Below are 20,723 nucleotides of genomic sequence, written 5' to 3'. Positions count from 1 at the left end.
TATAAGCAGAGAAGGGTAAGTACTGAAATCTTTTTAACATTTTATTCTAGTGACAGAGTCACTTTAGAGGACCAAAAAAAGATTTTCTCAGGAATTACTCAAAACATTAACTGCCACCTTCATGAAATAACAGATCACATATTTAAAGAGATAATAAAGGCTTGGGTTTTATTTTTTAAAAATATCAAACATGTCATGCTTACCTGCTCTGTGCAATGGTTTTTTTCACAAAGCAGCCCTGATCCTCCTCTTCTCGGGTCCCCTGCCGACATTCCTGGTCCCTTCCCCCTACTGAGTGCTCCCATAAAAAGCTGTTTGTTTTAGGGGCACTTGAGCATGAACATTCCTCAGCCTCCTCTGTGTGTGCATTGCCCCCCCGATCCCTACTCACTGGCTGTGATTGACAGCAGTCAATGGCTCTCGCTGCTGTCTCTGAGCCATTGAGGAGGAAGAGACCTGGGTGAGCCGCTGCTCCCATGCACATTGCTGAATTGAGATAGCTCAAGTAAGATTTGGGGGGGGCTACACACTGAAGGATAGAATGCAAGAAGGTAAAAAAACCTTTAGGCTGTACGACTACTTTAAGTTCCCAATAAACTACCCAATATTGCCATGTTTTGCATATAAACCAAAGATATTCTTAAAAAGAGAACATTACATGTAAAAACTTATAAAAAAGACATAAATGAAATGAACTGAGCTACGCACATCATTGCTCCTTCCTGGCAACAGTGACCCTGATACTTCATAAAGATGTTCCTAACAATTTCTATTTATACATATAATGATGTTGAGCTTTTTTCTGCAATCCTATTGGCTCAGTAAATATAAGAACGAAACGATAATGCATGCTTTTTTAAACCATACATGTAGCAAGTGTGTGTAGGAGGGAAAAGAGTAAAAGAATTCATTCAAAAACATAATTACGCGCTCTAAAGGCTACAAACCTTTTCGACACACAACCTATGAATATTACGCATTCTAGAAATAGAGTACAAGACTAGCAGCTGGAGATTTTAGCATTTGGATACTTAAGCATAAAATTGATTATATCATAACCCTTGTGTGACCCTGGTTCCCAGTTTCTTCATATTTACGATATGTTTATTACACATTGGATTATTTTAAATGATCTGAAACTAAAAAGTAAGTGATAATTTACCAATCTCTATTCCAGAAATATTATATGTACAATCTCTTACTTACTAAACTACAATGTATGCAACCAGATACACCTTGTATAGGTTCTAACTTCCCTTAATCTATCTAAAATTGAAAATTGAGTTTTGGCTGGAGTTCTACGTCTAAGAGATTGGGAATTGATTTCTGCTTTCACAGTAAAAGGTTAAAAAAAATCTCAGCTGTGAAAATTACCAAAAATATTTTCTCTTGAAGCTGACAGGCTCCAACATGCATATCGAAATATTTAATTTACAACTCTTGGCAGGCAAATACCCATCATGTTGTATCTTAAATACCACACTGTACCACAAATACATAACCGGCAGCTCTCCAACAAATATTTATCTTCCAGTGCCAAATTCAAATACAGGCTTTCCTACTATTAGTTGAAGAAAAAAATGTCTTTCTAATTTTTAAGAAAAATTACTATAAAGTAAGAACTACTATGTGAATATGCTGTAGTTCTAGCAATAATGACAAAGAGTGGTGCATCACTGCATTTTGGCAATTATAATTCCTATGCAACCAAAATTCCTGAATTTGAAAAAACATTATTTAGAACACAAAAAAAATAAATGTTTCCAGCAGTGCCTCAATCAGATTTATGTGCAGAGCTGATACAGTATATTTACTAAAGAAAAATGATATAGTAATATAGAAAGTCATTATTGAGTTTACTGCAGGAAATGCCACTCATGGTGTTCTTCATTAATTGTTTCCAAAAATCTTGGTACTATTTTTTACATTTCCATCATGTTAGAAAGCAAGTTGAGTCAGATTTTTTTTAAATAGGGTATGGAATTGGAATTTTACTACTTTCTGAGTCTTTCCTAGAGTGATTCTGGATTTCATTTATCCAGGTGACCTCTGTCTCTGGTAAAGAAAGTGATGGGAAATCCAAAATTGGGTTGTTAAAGGAACAGAACGTGAGAGAAAATCTGTTCCTGTGACATCTATCTAATGAGGTTTCCTCCCTTGCTTTGGAGAGATTTCCTTTTATTTCCTGTTGTATTTTTAGAACAAGATATGAATGTAAGATACACAATGAAAAAATGTGGCAGGGGTTTTAACCATTCCATACTCTATCCAAAAAGTTTTGGCTTTATATACACTAAACTTCTCAATTTTAACATTTATTTACTTCAGAAAGATACTGTCTCGCTTTTATCTCTGCTTTCATCTAAGCACCAGACATCAACATTTTAATGATTCTACAGTTAGCTATTTTATCTTTCAAACCTGCATTGGATTTACATACACTCTTATACTGTACCTTGAACACACGTGTTTAGCTGTATAAAAGCAAAGTGTACAGAAGGCTTTTACAATCTTGGAAATGTTAAACAGATATTATAATCTCCTCTTTTAGCTACACTAGACCCCGACCAGGTCATTCCAATGACACAACAAACTCACAAACCTGTACACTTTCTACAGATTCACCAGCTTTTATATAAGGCAGGAGATGCAATCTGTATAGCTTTGTAGCTTGTATATAACTAGACTTCAAAGTGAATCACTCTACTCAGGGAAACAAAGATTATTCCTGTGGAATTTCAATCAGGCAGGCATTCTACTATAAGCAATATAACTTTTTGGGAGTAACAGATCATTTTAAATATGAGAGGTGTTCAAGTCAAACCAGGACTTTTAATTTTTCAGGTATAAAAAGGGAAGCTAGGGATGTAAGTGGCAAGTGTCTCCTATTACTGATAGGTGGCGCACATGTTGCGGGCCAGTATAGAGATGATTAATCAAGATGGCAGACAACAGTGTTACTACGTGCATGGAATAGTATTTGTGAATGAAGGTATAAAACCTGTGGATATCTACAGAAGACTTCAAGCTCAGTATGGTGATGAGACACTCAGTTGCAGTAAGACATTTGAATGGCGCAAAAGTTTCATATGTACGTCCATCAGTAACGATCCTGGCCGTGATGGTTCCCAGACCACAGCAGTCATTTTTGTGAACATTCAGCATGTGGAATGCCTGATCCTGGATAATCAAGGCATAACCTGAACGCCATGAAATTGCACAAGAGACAAATCTTTCTCTGCTTCACTGATGACAAAGTGAAGCAGGCTGTCCTAGGATGGTTCAGGCGTACTGACAAATCCTTCTATGCTGAAGCTTTCCAGGCATTAGTTAAATGCTGGGATAAGTGACTAAATGTAGTGTGGGAGTATTTTGAAAATTAAATGCAGTTTCCACTCCTTGAAATTTGTTCTTTTATTACATAAACTGAAAAATCCCAGTTTGACTTGAATGCCCCTTGTAAATCATCTAAAAAAATGTGGCCGTGAACATGCCACTATAAAACAACATTCCAGGGCAACTGTACCAAACTAAAAATATTTGGAGGAGCCACAAAAGTAGCAAAATAAGTAACTAGCACCACTGTTTTTACATGGGTGGACTCCATTTTTGTATCATCAGGAGATCTCTCTGCTGATCCCCTGCTGATCGGAGCAGAGTAGGTGGATGATAGGTCCATATCCGTGCAGTTTATGCAGCGTGGACATGGATACAGCCCACTCTGCTCTATGGGCGGCAGGGTGTAAATGGACTCCCCTGTCCATTTACACCCAACTGCCCTCCAATCCACCTAGACAGAGGAGAAAATGTGCCCATGTGTATGAGTCCTGCAGTTGCAATCTTTAAAAAAACACTTAAGGGTCTATTTATAAATAGTTCACACTATATTCACAGAAATTTACTAAAAAATTTACACATTTTACTAATTGGATTCAATTGAAAAAATGTCAATCCTGGGTAACAGCTGTGTAAATCCTGATAAATAGGGATGAGTGAATCTGATTGGTTTGAACCAAGTTCGGCAAACCTGGAAGGAAGTCTACAAACCCCCACCTTCATTAAAGACAACAGGAAGCAAACTTGCTGTTTATTTCTAGCAATTTTCAAGCCTCATGGGTAGCTGGGCACTGCCACAGGGGATATGTACCAAAGCAAAAAAGAAAGTTTAAAAAATATTATTCAGAGGGCATGTGGCTTAAACTGCAACTCCACAATCCTTTAAACAACATGCTTGGGGATGTCTTAAATTTGCACATGGTGTTATGGAACAGTGCAAAGTAGTCCTTTAAAGAGATAGTAAGGAAAAAAAAAGAAAAATGGCATAGTTCCCTCTAAAACTCCATCCAGGCCTTCTCCAGGCATGCAGCCTGGGTGACCAGGAAAGGAATGGCAGCAAATGTGCCTTTCAAAGTTGGTGGTTTGCCTTGGAAGGAGGCAAGGAGGGCAGCAAATCTTCCCCAACTGCAAAATACCTTGTCCCAATGTTAAGAAACAAGGGCTTCTTACCCACATCCCAAAAAATGATGTGGGGGGGGAGTATAGCAGATTTAAGAAGCCCCTTTATACAAAGGGGGGCCCCAGAAATTGGCGCCCTCCTATTGGAATGATTACAGAATAAAATGTAAATTAACGCACTTTCTGTGAAAAGGTCCTTGAAAAGCATTACAATCAACAAGCATTACAATCAAAAAATGTTACTAATGTTCCCCACTGTAGATTGACATCAATAATGTAGTCTAGCCATATATATCCTTCATCAATCATGATGTCCTTTGATGTGAATATTCATCAAACATGACAATGCAATGCTTCCTCATGTCAGATTCTCCAGCAAGGAGAACAGTGAGCATCCACGCCTAAATCCAAATATTCAGAGACAAGTAATCCCGCACTGCAGATTTACAGTCATGAAGCTGTAGGCACAGTGGTACCTAGGCACCCAAGAAAGTGCTCTGCTATATTTCTGGAGGAATTTCACCAAAAAGGTAAATCACACAAGGTACTGCTTAAGCACAAAACAAAATTCTGGATGCTTCCTATAATAATAATCTTCACTTTTTGAGGTTCACTTTCAGTGTCTATCTCTGTATTAATTTGTCTGTCTGTCCATCTCTCCAACTCTCTCACTGTATGCTTCATCACCTGGTCCAAGGTAGTAATCCAGTACTGAGATGTTGTAATATTTTGCTGTCTGCCTACCACATTCAGAAAGCAAAATACAAATCTGTTACAGCAAATCTATTTTTCATTATTGTCAGCCTTCATGCCTGATCTTTGGATGATGCTAGTGCTAATGCTTCTAATCGCCAAAAAAGCTCCAGTGTCCTTAGCAAATCATTTTCCATATCTTTTTTTACACTTAGACACCTTGCGAAGCCTTTGATTCTACAAGAAAAAATAACAATACGATGTGTGGGGAAACACAAAAAAAGCATTTTTTGCCATCAGTGTACTTTAAAAATGATAAAAGCTTAAAAGGAAAATATCACAGTGCATTTTAAGACACAAAAAGGCATAAAGAAGCTATTTGGTGAATCACAGGTAGAGTGTATTTTAGGATATTTTCTTATGTCTAAGCATGGAAAGCTGCAAGCCATTATTGTCTCTAGCAATAAATGCAAAGTACATTATATATGATATAAGATGTAAAGCTGTGTTGGGTTACATAGCTGGATAAAATGTAAAACAATCTTCTTTCCATAGATCAATGCAGTCATCTGGTAAAGCCGTACACTGCTTCACCATTCTACACACAGAATGATGGAATACTCAATGGGATAGATGTCAAATCAGAGTCAAAGCTATTCAGCAGACCGCAATACTAAAGAATAAATAAGACTATATTGTAGTAGGGTAAACACCAAAATCACTGTTTATCGCATCCTTTACAACCTCAGTAAAATAAGATGCAATGCTGCATAAATGTCTAACTTTAACATTCCCCATAGTAGATAAATACAATTTGGATGGGAATTCATTTCAGAAACACAATTTTCATGGAATTCATTTTTTCAGCACTCCCACCTTTGAAATCACCAGAGGGATTGTATAGAGGATATTACAAAGATTTAGTAACTGGGAATCTCTCACATTTCTTATTTGAATGAGAAAAGCTGGACATTTACTTGAAAGCTATATACCTAACTCTTACCTTTTCCTATTACATAAATGACCAATCTAAAGGTTAATGAATATGAATGTACAGTAGTCTTATTCTGAAGATCAGAAAAAGAAATATCATATGCCTCTCTTGTTGTAGCATTTGTCTTGAGAATTCAACAAAAAAATGGTGATAAAATAAGCAGCCAATATTTCTGATACATCTAGTGCTTTAGGCATGATAGTAATTGAATGATCCTTTTAATAGTGTTTGTTGCCTCTTCTCTAAGGCTACTTTTACATGAGTGATGAAAGTGCTTTTTAGCCACCTAGCATCCTCAACTTCCAGGTCTGAAAAAAATGTGCTGAGCCAAATGGGTCCATATATCCAACCATGCTCACAAGGCCAATTTTGTGTTGCATTACCTGGATGTTGAATGCAATGCTTTGCCAAACCCTGACCATAGACTTCCAATGATTCACTGGAGAGAGTGTTGGCAATGCACATAGAAAGCCAACAGCATAAGAATGGGCATTTGTAAGTGGTTTGTAAAGTATTAGGCTTCTTGCACATGGACACCTGCAGCTCTCCCATATAAATTATAGTGTATTTTCCCCACTCAGGAACCCAGCTGCTTCACACAGCCACACAAAGACATAAATATCTATGGCTGTACTTGGGTATACACCTGCGCTTATGTAAACATAGTGCACAGATGTAGTAAAAAAAACTGAAAATGTTGTAATCTTTGAATATGCCCCTATGCTAAATTCTTATTTACACAAGCACTAGAATGAACTGGTCCGGAGTACAGCCCCGCACAGCCTTTCATGTACAAAGATGGCTGTACACAACACTTGGGCTTCCTGAATAAGAGAAATATAGCACATTTACATTGTAGGGGCTCAGGCACCCGTGTGCAAGAGGCCCTAGTGTTCTCATTATACGGGATAAAGATAATCAAATAGATAAGCATCAGTTCTGTTGATTCAGCAAAAAGGACACCATTATTTGCTGAGATAAAGGTGTGTTTGCTTGTTGGTGTAATGAGCCAGTAAAGATAGCTAAATAGTGACCAGTTCCCTTTTCCTCAAAATGCTGTACATTTCCCTATCTGGGGCATTTATTTCTATGGATGAGCTTTACCCATGTCTGTGCTGCACCAGGTAGGGGCACACAGTAAAGAACCCAGGAGAGGGAGGAAAGTAAGTATTTTTCAAGGTGGGCTGTACAGCCTTTGCAAGGAAATGTCCTAGTTGGGTCTTTTCCCAACTGCACAAGTGCGCAGTGGCCCCATTCATTTCTATGGAAGAGCCATGCTCTGCTGGAAGCTGTCAAAAGTATAGCTATCTTTTAAGAAGAGTGACAGCAAAGAGTGAATCTCACAACCTGGATGACCTTCAGTCACTTGACAGGATCATCCAGCATTTAATGCAAAAAATGATCAAAGAATGAGTATCTTTGCCCCTTGAAAAGCTAAATCACCTAAAAAAGAAGTATTATGTATTGGGTTTACTGCCAAACGCCTGCTCAGTGCGACTTGGCTAGATTTGCTGTTGTACTACTAAATGTTGGGTGATTATTTTTGCCAAGAGCTGCAGGAAAGGAACCTCTATAAAAAGTTGTATTTCATGTGTAAAAAAGTCCATATCAACGAGCATCACACAGGCCACAAATCTGATATGGGTGCATCGCAGTGGGGGCAAGTCCAAGTGAGGATAGAGGACAACACACCAGATCTGTAGCAAGTAGAGAAAAACTATACTAGCACAGCGTAACAGCAACACCACCAGTGCAAATTTAAGGACATTTTAAACCAACATATAAATAAATATGTATCTATATACATAAATATCTATGTATATTCTCATATACATATACAGTATATATATATATATTTCATATATGCATGACTATAAAGTAATATGTGGACCATATGAATTGTTGATAGCATATAATTTTTTATTGTGTACTCACTCTTTAATTCCATTTAGTAATATATTCTTAATTATGGAGTACATACAGCATGGTCTTGATTACATGCAAACAGAACTCTAGCTTGATAGAACTTCAATTCCACAGAGATTAAAGACAAATGAATCTCCACTTTATAAAATGGTACAGACTTTGTATTGCATTCTGTATGTTAAGGTACAATACCAAAAATAACGCTGCATTGTTATGACTGAGGCTTCCTTTCCTCTAGTCACAAAAGATTTTTCTCTCATATGTACAGCTCCCAAGAGAAATCACTGTATTGGCCTTGAAAACACATGTTCATAAATAATCATTCCTTTTTTTTTGCAGAAGACATGAACCTAACTGATAATCCACATTTTCTCAAACAAACCTCATAGCCTACTTCTAAAATGAAAGGAACTGAACTTGGATACAAATATCTTCATAAAGGATCAATAAAAAAGAATTAAGTACAATTTTGTGTGCAAATAATCAACATGAAAACATTAATTTTCAAAATAGTAAATACCTTTAAGCCTTGGTTGACACATATGCGGTGCGAGAAATACTGCATTCCCTGTGCATTTCCCTCACTGAATTACTGTGTTTTGCAATCTGCTGTAGGTGTCAATTCAAAGTGAAAAAATAAGTTCACCTTTGTAAAAAAAATAATAAATGCACATATTTTTGCTGGTAAAAAATGTGCATTTATTCTTTGTTTTACTAGCAGCCTGCAAAGCATTGCATAGTATAAACTGTCTGCTCGGCAGTTACACAATGACAGGAAGCCTCAATAAACTATCTAGGGTGCTCATCAGTGCCCTGGTAGTTCATTGAGAACCACAATCCGTCAGCTGCAAAGGCTGTCAGTACTTGTAGTTTTCCCATTCACAGAAGTCCGTGAATAATGTGTCTGGGTGGGTGAAGCCCTGCACAGCCACTTTTTTAAAATATTGTGACAGCAAGTGCAGGGAGAGGATCTCCGTCTAGCTATTAAAATAGGGTGGAGGAGGGGGTCGGCTGCCGAAACCCCCTGAATATGGGTTTAACATGTAACAAAAGGTGAACTTATCCCTTGACGACATCCCAAACGCAGGTTGAAAACACAGTGCATTTGCCTGAACTGCATTGCATGGTACAAAACAATCATGCAATCTGGTTTCAGTGCAGCTCAAAAAATGTTGCCTTTGCGTTTTTTGTGCTATGCAGTGCGATTTGAGCCCCTTCATTCAATCGCACCATGTAGAATCAAATGTGAATTGCACAGGAATGCGATGCAAAATTTTTCTTAAACAAAGAAATTTCTAACAGAGTATGTGGTTTTTATTCGGGAAATGACATTCATTGCAAAATCTTTTTTTAAACGCAAACAAAAATTAGAAGTACTTTTGAACAACATTCATTAAGTTATCGAATGTGCTGAGAATTTTTGTGTGAATGTTTGTATGAATATTCGTACAAACATTATTTCAAATATCTACTAGTATGTGGCCAGCTTTAGTCTAGGGGCATGCAATAGAATTAATTAACCTAATTCTCTGTCCTGTATTCTTGACAGGTCTGGTATGGATGACCAGTACCACAAAGCTATTTCTCCTTTCTTTGCATGTGGTTGCCTCCTTGGCGATGTCACCTTTAGTGTCTTCCTCTTCCTTTCTCTATCGGGGACCCCCAAGGTTGTGTTCTTGGACCTCTCCTATTCTCTAATTACACCTCCTCCCTGGGTTAGCTGATAGCCTCCCATGGCTTTCAATGTAATTTCTATGCTGAAGACACTCAAATCTATCTCTTTACCCCTTACCAACATATAAGTCTGGATGTCACACCACTTCCTCAAACTCCAATTTATCCAAAACTGAGCTCTTAGTATTTCCTCCCCCACATGCCTCTTCCCCTGACTTCTCTGTCAAGATCAATGGCAAAACCATCAACCAGTCCCCGCATGCCAGGGTACAATGTGTAATCATGGACTCCGAACTCCCCTTCTGGTCCCACATCCAATCACTTTCCAAAGCTTTCCACCTCAACTGCTCCAAAATACATCCCTTCCTAACCAATGACACCACAAAGCTCCTAATTCACTCTCTGGTTAGCTCTTATCTCAACTACTGCAACTCCCTTCTCATTGGATTACCTTTACATAGGCCGTCCCCCCTTCAGTTCATCATGAATGCTGCTGCCTGGCTCATCCACCTTACCAACCATTCAGTATCTGACACCCCTCTCTGCCATTCTCTCCATTGGCTGCCACTCACCCAGCAAATTACATTCAAAATACTAACAATAGCTTATAAAGCCATCCACAACTCGGCCCCCAGCTACATCAATGACCTAGTCTAAGAATACCAACCTAATTGTCCTCTTTGTTCCTCCAAAGAACTCCTTGTCACCTCCTTCCATGCTTGATTCTAGGTCTTCTCCCAAGCCTCTTCCATTCTACAGAATTCCCTACCCCAATCTGTCTGACTATCTCCTACTCTGTCCTACTCCCTAAAAACGTTTCTCTTCAGAGAAGCCTATCCTGCCTCCACCTAACAACTGTACTTTATTTTCTCCATCAGCTCATCCCCCACAGTTATTACCTTTTGTATCACATGACACCCCCCCTCCTTAACCACTTGGCACCGGCGCCTCCCGGCCCTTTAAGGGTTTCAGAAGCCGGGAGGCAGGGTGGGGTTTTAAGGTCATGTGACCTCCGGGATTCACCATCACAGCGGTCACATGATCAGAAAAGGTCCCGATCGAAAGAGGAGATTGGGACCTTTCCTTGAGTACCGGACATGTGTGCTGGGACATGTGTGCTGCTCTCAGCACATATGTTTTTCTTAATTGCACACAAATGTGCGTCTGCTCGGCGTCTAGGCCCAGACACCAGGAGGCCGCACATTTGTGTGCGGCCAGCGTGAAGAGGTTAAAGAGTGGAAGCTCCAATGAGCAGGGCCCTCTGATTCCTCCTGTATTGATTTGCATTGTAACTGCAATGTTTGCCCTCACATTGTAAAGTGCTGCACAAAATGTTGGAACTAAATCCTGTATAATAATAATAATGTCATCATGTACTAGACAACTACCCACTTGCTGGTTTAGCATTGTGATGACATAGCAGGCTAACAAACCTTCTGGGCCAGAGCAACAGGGAGGGTGAGTGATGGCTGTAGTAAGACCCAAGAAAAAGGTTTTTCTCTGCATTACACCCTCCTAGACTAAACAAGTCTTAAATCATGAATACACAAGGTGTTGGGGGAGGAGAGGTGTTTATTTTTTCATTGCCTACCAGAGCTTAGTTTTATTCAGAGACACATCAATCAGTCAGTGTATAATGTATTATGCTATAGTATAGTGTATATTTACAGGTAGTTATGTAACTCTTTGTGATTGTATTCTTTACTTCTGCCTCTCCTTTCTATTTTTTCCCATTTATTGCCTTAATTTTCATTACATTTATTGCATTGCCTCTATTGGCCAAGCTTTACAAATCCTTTTATATAATAAGACAAGTATGCTGCTTAGAACAACGAAGAAATTAAGCAAGCACTAAAGAGTAATTAGTCATTACACTACATTTGGCATTTATTGAAAAAGTCTTTAATATAAGTATCTGCAGTGTCCCTTTGTATCACTCGAATCATTACTCTCACATGTATTATTTTATCCACCTTTTCAGTTCTCTGAAAATTAGTATTTTATCTCAGTTAAAGTCCTTTGAAATTGCAGAACAAACAGAAAACGGCCATGCAGGGCCTCTTACTACAAAGGAGGGAAGAGTAGAATAGACCACTTTAGAAAATTGTGTTTAACATTTTACTTATCTCCCAGAGAATATGTAACATTTTAAGAGGTAGTGTACTACTACTAGAATATTTGTGTCTCATTAATTTCTATGCTGTAGTTGCAATATAACTTAGCCTGCATTCACACCTAGTAAGCACTTATTTAAGCACTTACACAGATGCTTTTGTTGGGTAGGTGAACTATTTATTGGTGGGAAGATTTGCATAAGCCTTTTCACGTTTAAAGTGTTTTGCAAGCATTTTGTACTTGTATGCCAGCTCATGAGGAGGATGTGAGAATAGAACAGTTGTTCAGGTGCACAAATGTGCAAACAATGCACAAAAACCTGCATGCTGCACATTTATAGATGCTTCCATTGAAGTCTATTGTGCGCCACACAGCTCCAATAAAAAGAAATAAAAAACATACAGATGTGAACAGGAGAACGGCTTGTACTTTGTGTGTGAGAGAATTGTCATATGTAGGCTTAAGCCAGACATAGATTGAATTTAAATAAATAGATCAAAATGGATCAAATCTTGGCAGGTTCAGAGGCTGGCCACGATTCAGTCTATCGATCGACCTGGATACAACCAGCCTGTCTAATGTTTTACATGCAATAAGTGCCGGTGGCTATAGCCACTATCACTAATCATCATCATCTGCCAGCCAAGAAAGTTCCTTGCCAGCACAATACAATAGTGCCGCAGGAAGGATTCCACCAACGACACTGCCTGTGTGGATGGGAGGAATTGAACAACTTTCTTTTCTTTCCATCCATGGTGGAAGAAAAGAAAATTACCTAATCTATGGCTTGCCTTAGGCACAAAAACACACGCAAAAATGTGCAGGTGTGAATGGGGGCTAGTGGCAAAGTGTAAAGAATAGGAAATTGCCCTGGCCAAGACTTTAATCAATCAAAAATGAATAAACAATCAAGACCTTAAAGGCAGTGTTCACTCCCAAATTTGTATATGAGAGACAGTGAGAAGTGGTAAATCAACTAAAAAAAAAACAAAACCAAAGTACACTGAACTGTACAGAAAATAATCTAATAAACAAATATTATTTTGTGGAAAAACACTTACTAGTACCGCACTTGAATTAAACCATTCACACATCCAGAGAGCTGTCACAAAAGCATAAGTGGAGAACAGAGCTCAACCCTCTTCTGGATGGCCTGGGGGGAACTCAAAAGAGTGTGAAACAGAACAGCTCAGGAGTGACAGTCTTCATGTGGAGTGATAAAAAGTAGTTGTAAAGCTTTCTTTCAGCAAACACGCCAAAGGTCCTAAAATGGGTTATTAATTAGGATGCAATGTTTAAGTAATGAAAATGGCTCTATTTATTTCTTTTAAAAGTTATTTGTCAGCCCCCCCCCCCTTTCATGGCCTAACACTTAGAAAATGATCTAGTGTGCATTTCTTTGGGGGGGGGCATCACTTTTTTTTCTTGATTTTTGCATAGGATTCTCCCTTAAAACCCATAGCTGAAGGGCCTGAAATGTATTAGATGTATAAGTTGGTGGTGGGGCTGTTGCGGTTATGTTTTTTAAACTATTGCCAGCTCCTTTGCTTATATGACCTGGAATTTACAGTCATGTGACAGGGGCCAGTGAATTCACTGGTTGTTAAGCACTTGGCAGTTTGTGAACCCTCCAGCACCTTTGACAAACATGTATAACAGCAGTAATAATACTGCTACTAAACAAGGTTTGGTCTGAACGTAGTCCAAACCTTAAGCTCATCCCTAATCATACTTGGAGTTCAGATTCAACAAAGTGGATGAATATGGAGCATTCTCACTGCAAACTTTCTTAAACATCCACTGCCCTTTTTCATTTGGGTAAATGCTAATTGAAACATTATAACATAAGCATGAATGATTCCTGTACCTGGAAGCATATTTTTGTTGTAATCTGGTGATGATGCAATTGGAATTTGTAAGCAAATGGTCTTTTGATCTTGGTGGAAAATAGTATTACTGTTAATGGAGAGTAATTTTGTTAAACAAATGTCTAGATTAAACACTTGGGCTGCATAGCTATTGCTAACTATAAAGAAGATTGCACCTGTGTGGACAGGTTTACAGTATAAGTAAAGGCAAACTTTTTTTTAAATGTGAATAAAGTGGCGGTGATGGTGGATGGGGCATTACAACTGCTGCTAGGTTTTCATTATTCTCTGTGTTCCCAATATGGGGATTCACACTCAATAATTGTCCTTACCACAATGTCACAAGAAATGAAAGTGAGGGTAAATTCCCAATTTTGAGTTGCCACCACCACCAATTTCCACCAGTAACTTCTCCATGATAATCTAAGAGCGGTATCTTCTCACTTCCTATTGAGTCTACCGGTTTGAAAAGAAAATCTCCCTAATGAGACACAGATGGAAAAAATTAAACTGGTTCAAAAACTTTCCTATGTTATTCAAAATGAAAAAAAGGTTTTGGTTTTAATTTATACACTCTGTTTATTTGCTCTTTTATGTACAAACTACATATTACCATATACCTTTAATCTTGGGGATATACTGGATATTGAATTTTTTTCTCTAGTAGCAATAACTTTCTCATGTAATCTGCTAATGCTTGATATTCTTACACTGTGGAAACAGCCTAAAGGTGCAAAGTGTTTCATGATTTTCCATACTTCTCTGAGAATAATCGCTAGACTTGGAGACATGGTAAGCGGCAAATTATAATTATAGTAGGGTTAATTAGGTTAATTACATTGCTTTATTCATTAAAATTCCATGCAAATGATACTAATGGGAATATAAGCTGACTTTAAAATTGATTTAAGATCATGCCGTATGTCTCCTCCATCTGATATTTGACTGTAAGCTCTCAGGGGCATGGCACCAACTCACCTTATTTAGGGCTTTCATATGCCTCCGCTTTTTGTACTCACCTGTGTATTTCTTCATATATTAAATATGATCAGCCGCTGGAAATTTGAATATATTATTTAAAGTCAAAGGATGACAATCCATAACATACCCCTTATGGACTGAAATCATAATAACATTTTTGTATATAAAAACTAATATATTTCATATCTTCTAAGGAAATTTCCCTGTTGCTTTCACCTCAGCAGAATGGACTGAAAAGAGAAAAGAGGTGAAACAGGAAATGTAAGTATTTCTTTTGCCAGACACCCCTTATCTACACAAGTTCTTTCATCAAGGTAGCTACTTCATTAAATTGGAACTTTCTCCACTCAATCAACACTATTTTTAATCCTTAGAGCTGATTCACATACACTATATTGCCAAAAGCATTGGGATGCTTTTCATGCACATGAATTTTTATGGCATCCCAGTCTTAGTCCATAGGGTTCAATTTTAAGTTGGCCCACCCTTTGCGGCTATAAAATCTTCAACCCTTCTGGGAAGGTTGCCCACAAGGTTCAGGAGTGTGTCTATGGGAATGTTTGACCATTCTTCCAGAAGTGCATTTGTGAGGTCAGGCACTGATGTTGGATGAGAATGCCTGGCTCGCAGTCTCTGTTCTAATTCATCCCAAAGGTGTTCTAGCAGAATGAGGTCAGGACAGTCAAGTTCCTTCATCCCAAACTCACTCATCCATGTTTTTTATGGACCTTGCTTTGTACACTGGTGCACAGTCATGTTGGAACAGGAAGGAGCCATCCCCAAACTGTTCCCACAAAGTTGGGAGCATTAAATTGTCCATAAATGTCTTGCTATGCTGACTCCTTAAGAGCTCCGTTCACTGGAAGCGTGATTCATCACTCCAGAGAACATATCTGCACTGCCCTAGAGTCCAGTGGTGGAGTGTTTTACACCACTGCATCTGACGCTTTGCATTGCACTTGGTAATGTAAGGCTTGGATGCAGTTGCTCGGCCACCGAAACCCATTCCATAAAGCTCTCTACACACTGCTGTTGTGCTAATCTGAAGGACACACAAAGTTTGGAAGTCTTTAGCTATTGACTCTGCAGACAGTTGGCAAATTCTGCGCATTGTGCACTTCAGCATGCGCTGACCCCGCTGTGTCGCTTTACATCAAATCCCTCAAATCCCTCTTCTATTGAACTGTATTGTTACTGTATTGTCTCCCACTATAATGTAAAGCACTGAGCAAACTGTCGGCGCTATATAAATCCTGTATAATAATAATAATACATGGCCTACCACTTCATGGTTGAACTGCTGTTGCTCCCAGTTGCTTCCACTTTGTTATAATACCACTAACAGTTGACCGTGGAATATTTAGTAGCAAGAAATTTTCACATATGAACCTATTGCACAGGTGGCAACTTATCACGGTATCACGCTTGCATTCACTGAGCTCCTGAGAGCAACCCATTCTTTCACAAATGTTTGTAGAAGCAGTTTGCATGCCAAGGTGCTTGATTTTATACACATGACCATGAAGGTGATTGGAACAACTGAATCCAATGGTTTGGAGGGGTGTCCTAATACTTTTGGCAATACACTGTATATGCGGATTGGATACGATTTTAACCATATCCTATCCGCATGACATGTGAAAAAACATTGCTTCCTATGGTGCCTGTTCACATATATTTGGTGCACTGGATTCAGTGCGGTTTGAAAAAGAGTCATGTACAATTTCTGAGCAATGCGGTCTGGTTCAGGTGTGGAGTACAGGCTATTGACTTCTATGGGAACCATTTCTAAACCGCATATGTGTGAACAGGATAATCCTGAGAGCCAATACTGTCCTGAACCTGATGTAATCCTGACATGAACTGATGAACAACTACTTTATCAATTAGCTGTGAAACCTGAGCTTCAATCCGCACCACACGTGTGAATCAACTCTTATTCTTATAGTAGTGACAAATAACTAAGAAAGTATATCATATTTACTTGTTTTAAACATTTTTCTTTTTACATTTCTTCAGTTACTTCCTGGTTTCTAGGCCTAGACAAATTATGTCATACTTTCCTGGAGTCTTCAGAAGGGGAGAAGTCGTTTTCTCAGCTAAGCACACAATTCTGTCTGTATGCCTCAGCTCAGGGCAGATGGATTCCATGAAGTAAATGTTGCATGAATCATCTGCTCTTATTCAAGATGGTCGCAGCCACAAATGCTAGGGGGTGTTTTTAATGTGATTTCTCAGCAAAATAAAGCATGGAAACATGGATGGATGGGTGAGTTTGCTTTAAATATTATTAATTATTAATGTTAAAAATGAATTAAACAGTATTTTAGGTTTGAGGTGTTTAGATGCAGTGAAGTTCCACTTTAAACCTGGTGTATAAAGTTTGTCCTATAAAAGCAGATCTGGATGTATGGAAAAGCCACATATCAGGGTGGTAGTAAGCCCCTCACTTCATTATTGTAATATACTGTGCTGAACGCTAGGTAACACAAATCCCAACAACACAGTGATGACACCTAGGGGTCTATTTATAAATGTTTTCACACAAAATATACACAGCTTTCATCCAGGATTCACACATTTTCCAGTTACATGCAGTGTACAGATGGACATGTATTTTCAAAAGGCATTTAACCCCTTGGTGCCGGCGCCTCCCAGCCCTTTAAGAAGGTTTCAGAAGCCGGGAGGCAGGGTTTTAGGGTCATGTGACCGCCATGATTCGCTGTCACAGCGGTCACATGATCAGGAAAGGTCCCGATCTCCTCTTTCCGTGAGTACCGGACATGTGTGCTGGGAGCGCGCAGGGTGTGCGCTCTCAGCACATATGTTTTTCTTAATTGCACGCAAATGTTCGGCCACTCGGTGTCAAGGCCCAGACGCTGGGAGGCCGCACATTTGCGTGCGGCCGGCGCCAAGAGGTTAAGTAAGTGTTTAAATACATTCAAGTAGAATTAACTCAAAACTGTTTTCATTTTGGATGGATTAAGGGAGAGTTATAACCCCTGTCAGGCTTTTTTCCCTGCTGTGTCCCATTACCCTTTCATTTAGTGTCCAATTCCCAAAAGAGGAAGTAAGCAAAAATCCCTTAAAGTGAGGTAATCCCAAATTGTCACCAGAACTAGTCTCCCCATTGGAGGTAATTCCACTATTACTGTTCTGGGGACAGTCCAAAATTTGTGATTTTCTTTCACTTTTAATGACAATTGTAAACATAATAAATAGTGAGACTGATTTTCCTAACAGGAGCACAGACAGCAGTAAAAAACAGACAGGTGTTCTAACCTATTTGCACTCTATCCAAAAATTAACACCGTGGCACTGGAGCCTCCTGACCCTTTGAGGGGTTTCAGATGCTGGGAGGCAGGGCGGATTTCTAATCACTTGACTGCTGTGATTGGCTTTCCACTGAATAGTGGCACATGGGGGTGTGTCAGCATAAGTCTTGGCTATTGGAGGATAGGCAGAACACAGCAGTCCTAAGGGCACAGAAATCACAGAGCACACCTGATGTGTGCCACAAGGGCACCCAGGGGAGTGGAGTTCTGGGAGGGCATCAATAGACATCCTCCCAGAACTGGACAACTGTGCTGTAGTCATCATAGCACAGTCAGCTAAGAGGTTAAAATAGGAAAGCAGGGGATGGGTGCTAACAGGATCACTAGGTATTTCATACAAACGAAGCAATGCAAGGAGAACAGTATACTTTTTAACACAAGTACACAAATCAGCAATATGAAATGTTGGGATGACACATTCTTAACCACTTGCCAACCAGCCACTGTATAAAAATGGCAACAGGGCGGCACAGCTGCATAAAATCACGTTTTAAAACGTCATTTTGCAAAACAGGTAGGGGGCGTGCGCGAGGCGCGCCAGCCGCCCTACCTGCGCCGCCGATCGTGGCCACAGGTGTCAATCACTGGGTAATTACCTGCCAAGTCCTGGCGATTGACGGCAAACACTGACACAGAGCACAGCTGCATTGTTTACAATGCAGCTCTGCTCCATGTCAGTTCCTAACACACTGTTCCTGAGAGCGGAGTTTAGCTCTTGGGATCAGTGTGTTTCTGTGAAGTACACACCCCCCGCCCACTGGTAAAACACTCCCCACACACAATGCATGGCATCACCCCTACAGTGGACGTGTATTGACACGAAACGCGTCTAGGAGGAGCCTTCGCACGCCTTGACGTTACGCCGCCGGGTCAGGAGGTCCGGCGGCCCACCCATGGTTTTTACTGGTCAGTGTATAGGATCTCTTTTTCAAGCTGCATATACTGGCTACAGGCTGCAGGCATGCATTTTGTAAACTTATATGGTTTTACGTATTGGATTTAATAAATAATTTTAAAACATACTACACTATGAGTATTTTTACTCCTTACACCTGGCACTGAGTTCCCATACCTCAGCCCCAGCATTTTTAGGTTCTCTGTGTGGATCCAAGGTGCACTGTGATCCGACCAGGCCAGCATCGTCTTACCACCGACGGACCATCTGGGTACTATAAAGCAGTGCCTACATGGGATCCCGGCTACATGTAATCTGTACATGCGCATTTTAATTGCGCTTCTGGTAAGCAGGCAATTTATCTATTCCTGGGATTGGATTACACCTATACTCCCTGCGATTCCCCCTTCACTGAACTGTTTATCATCTCCAACATTCTTATATCTGACAATCGTTTATATTTCAATTGCCATTTGAATACTGTTTGTAGCGCTGCACTTATATTGTTTTATTTTGGTTGGAAGGGCTTGTAGTTCCTTTTTGTGCATTTGCCGCTCATTGGAGTGCGCTCACTTTTTCCATATTTTATACACTCCCCACACACAATTAACCCTTTGATTGCCTAAAAAAGTTAACCCCTTCCTCCCTAGTGCCATTAGTACAGTGTCAGTGTTTTTTTTTTTGCACTGATCACTGTATTGGTGTCACTGGGGATGTCAGTGACCCCAAGTCAGTTCCCTCCCAGTGTCAAAATGTCAGCTGCAGTCCCGTCATAAGTCGCTGATCACTGTCATAAATCGCTAATCACCGCCAAAAGTCGCTGATCGCCGCCATTATTAGTATAAAAAAAATCCCAGTATCTTTCCCGCCATTTGTAGACGCTATAACTTTCACGTAAACCAATTAATTAACACGTATTGGGATTTTTTTAGCAAAAACATGTCACAGAATACATTTTGGCCGAAATTTATGATGAAATTTGATTTTTAAATTTTTTTACTGGACATGTTTTATAGCAAAAAGTCCAAAATATAGTTTTTTTTTTCTGAAAATTGTCAGCCTTTTTTTTTTATAGCGCAAAAAATAAAAAACGCACAGGCAATCAAATACCACCAAAAGAAAGCTCAATTCGTGAGAAAAAAAGGATGCAAGTGTAATTTGGGTGCAGTGTTGCATGACTGCACAATTGTCAGTTAAAGTAACGCAGCAACGTAACACAAAACGCTTCTGTAACCGCTACCTGACCGCCCTATAGCAGAAATACTGCTACAAGGCGGCATGGGTGGACAACATCACACACATACTGTATACATATATATATATATATATATATATATATATATACTGTACATGATTTGCACTCCCGTGGTTTTCACGCCCCTCCCAGATAGCGTCAGATTGCATGTCAGTACACCAGTCATCACATTTAACCCCTTGACTGCCAGGAAGACGCTCATGCACAATAAACCTCCATTGCTAGTATAGTGTCTGAATGGATCAATATCTTTGATCAGATCAGCGCTACCAGCATTCACATTAGTATAGCGTCCCCAAAAATGCAGCGTTAGCGGGATCAGCCCCGACACCTGCCAGCACCTGCACTTAACCCCCCCTTCTCCCCCAGCAAGTGCAGTGTCAGTAGGTCCCTGTCACTTCATACACTGCACACAAAACTGGAGTGTTCACAGAATCAGGCCTGATCTCTGTTAGCACTTGCCGGTAAATTTTGATGACTCTCATATGTAGCAGAGTGCCAGTACTAGTGCCGCACTACCTTTTGGTGAACT

At 39.5% G+C, this 20,723-nt stretch overlaps 1 protein-coding gene across 1 annotated transcript in view; it reads right to left on the bottom strand.

The window, feature by feature from the left end:
- Positions 1–20,723, bottom strand: part of TUSC3 (tumor suppressor candidate 3) — a 358,515-nt gene that overhangs the window by 264,488 nt on the left and 73,304 nt on the right. The window lies entirely within an intron of this gene.

This window comes from Staurois parvus, unplaced genomic scaffold (genome assembly GCF_062004578.1).
Source record: "Staurois parvus isolate SC_StPar_1 unplaced genomic scaffold, SC_StPar_1.0 ptg000071l, whole genome shotgun sequence".
NCBI lineage: Eukaryota > Metazoa > Chordata > Amphibia > Anura > Ranidae > Staurois > Staurois parvus.
Note: the sequence above shows the minus strand (reverse complement) of the source record. Positions and strands in the feature narration are given on the sequence as shown.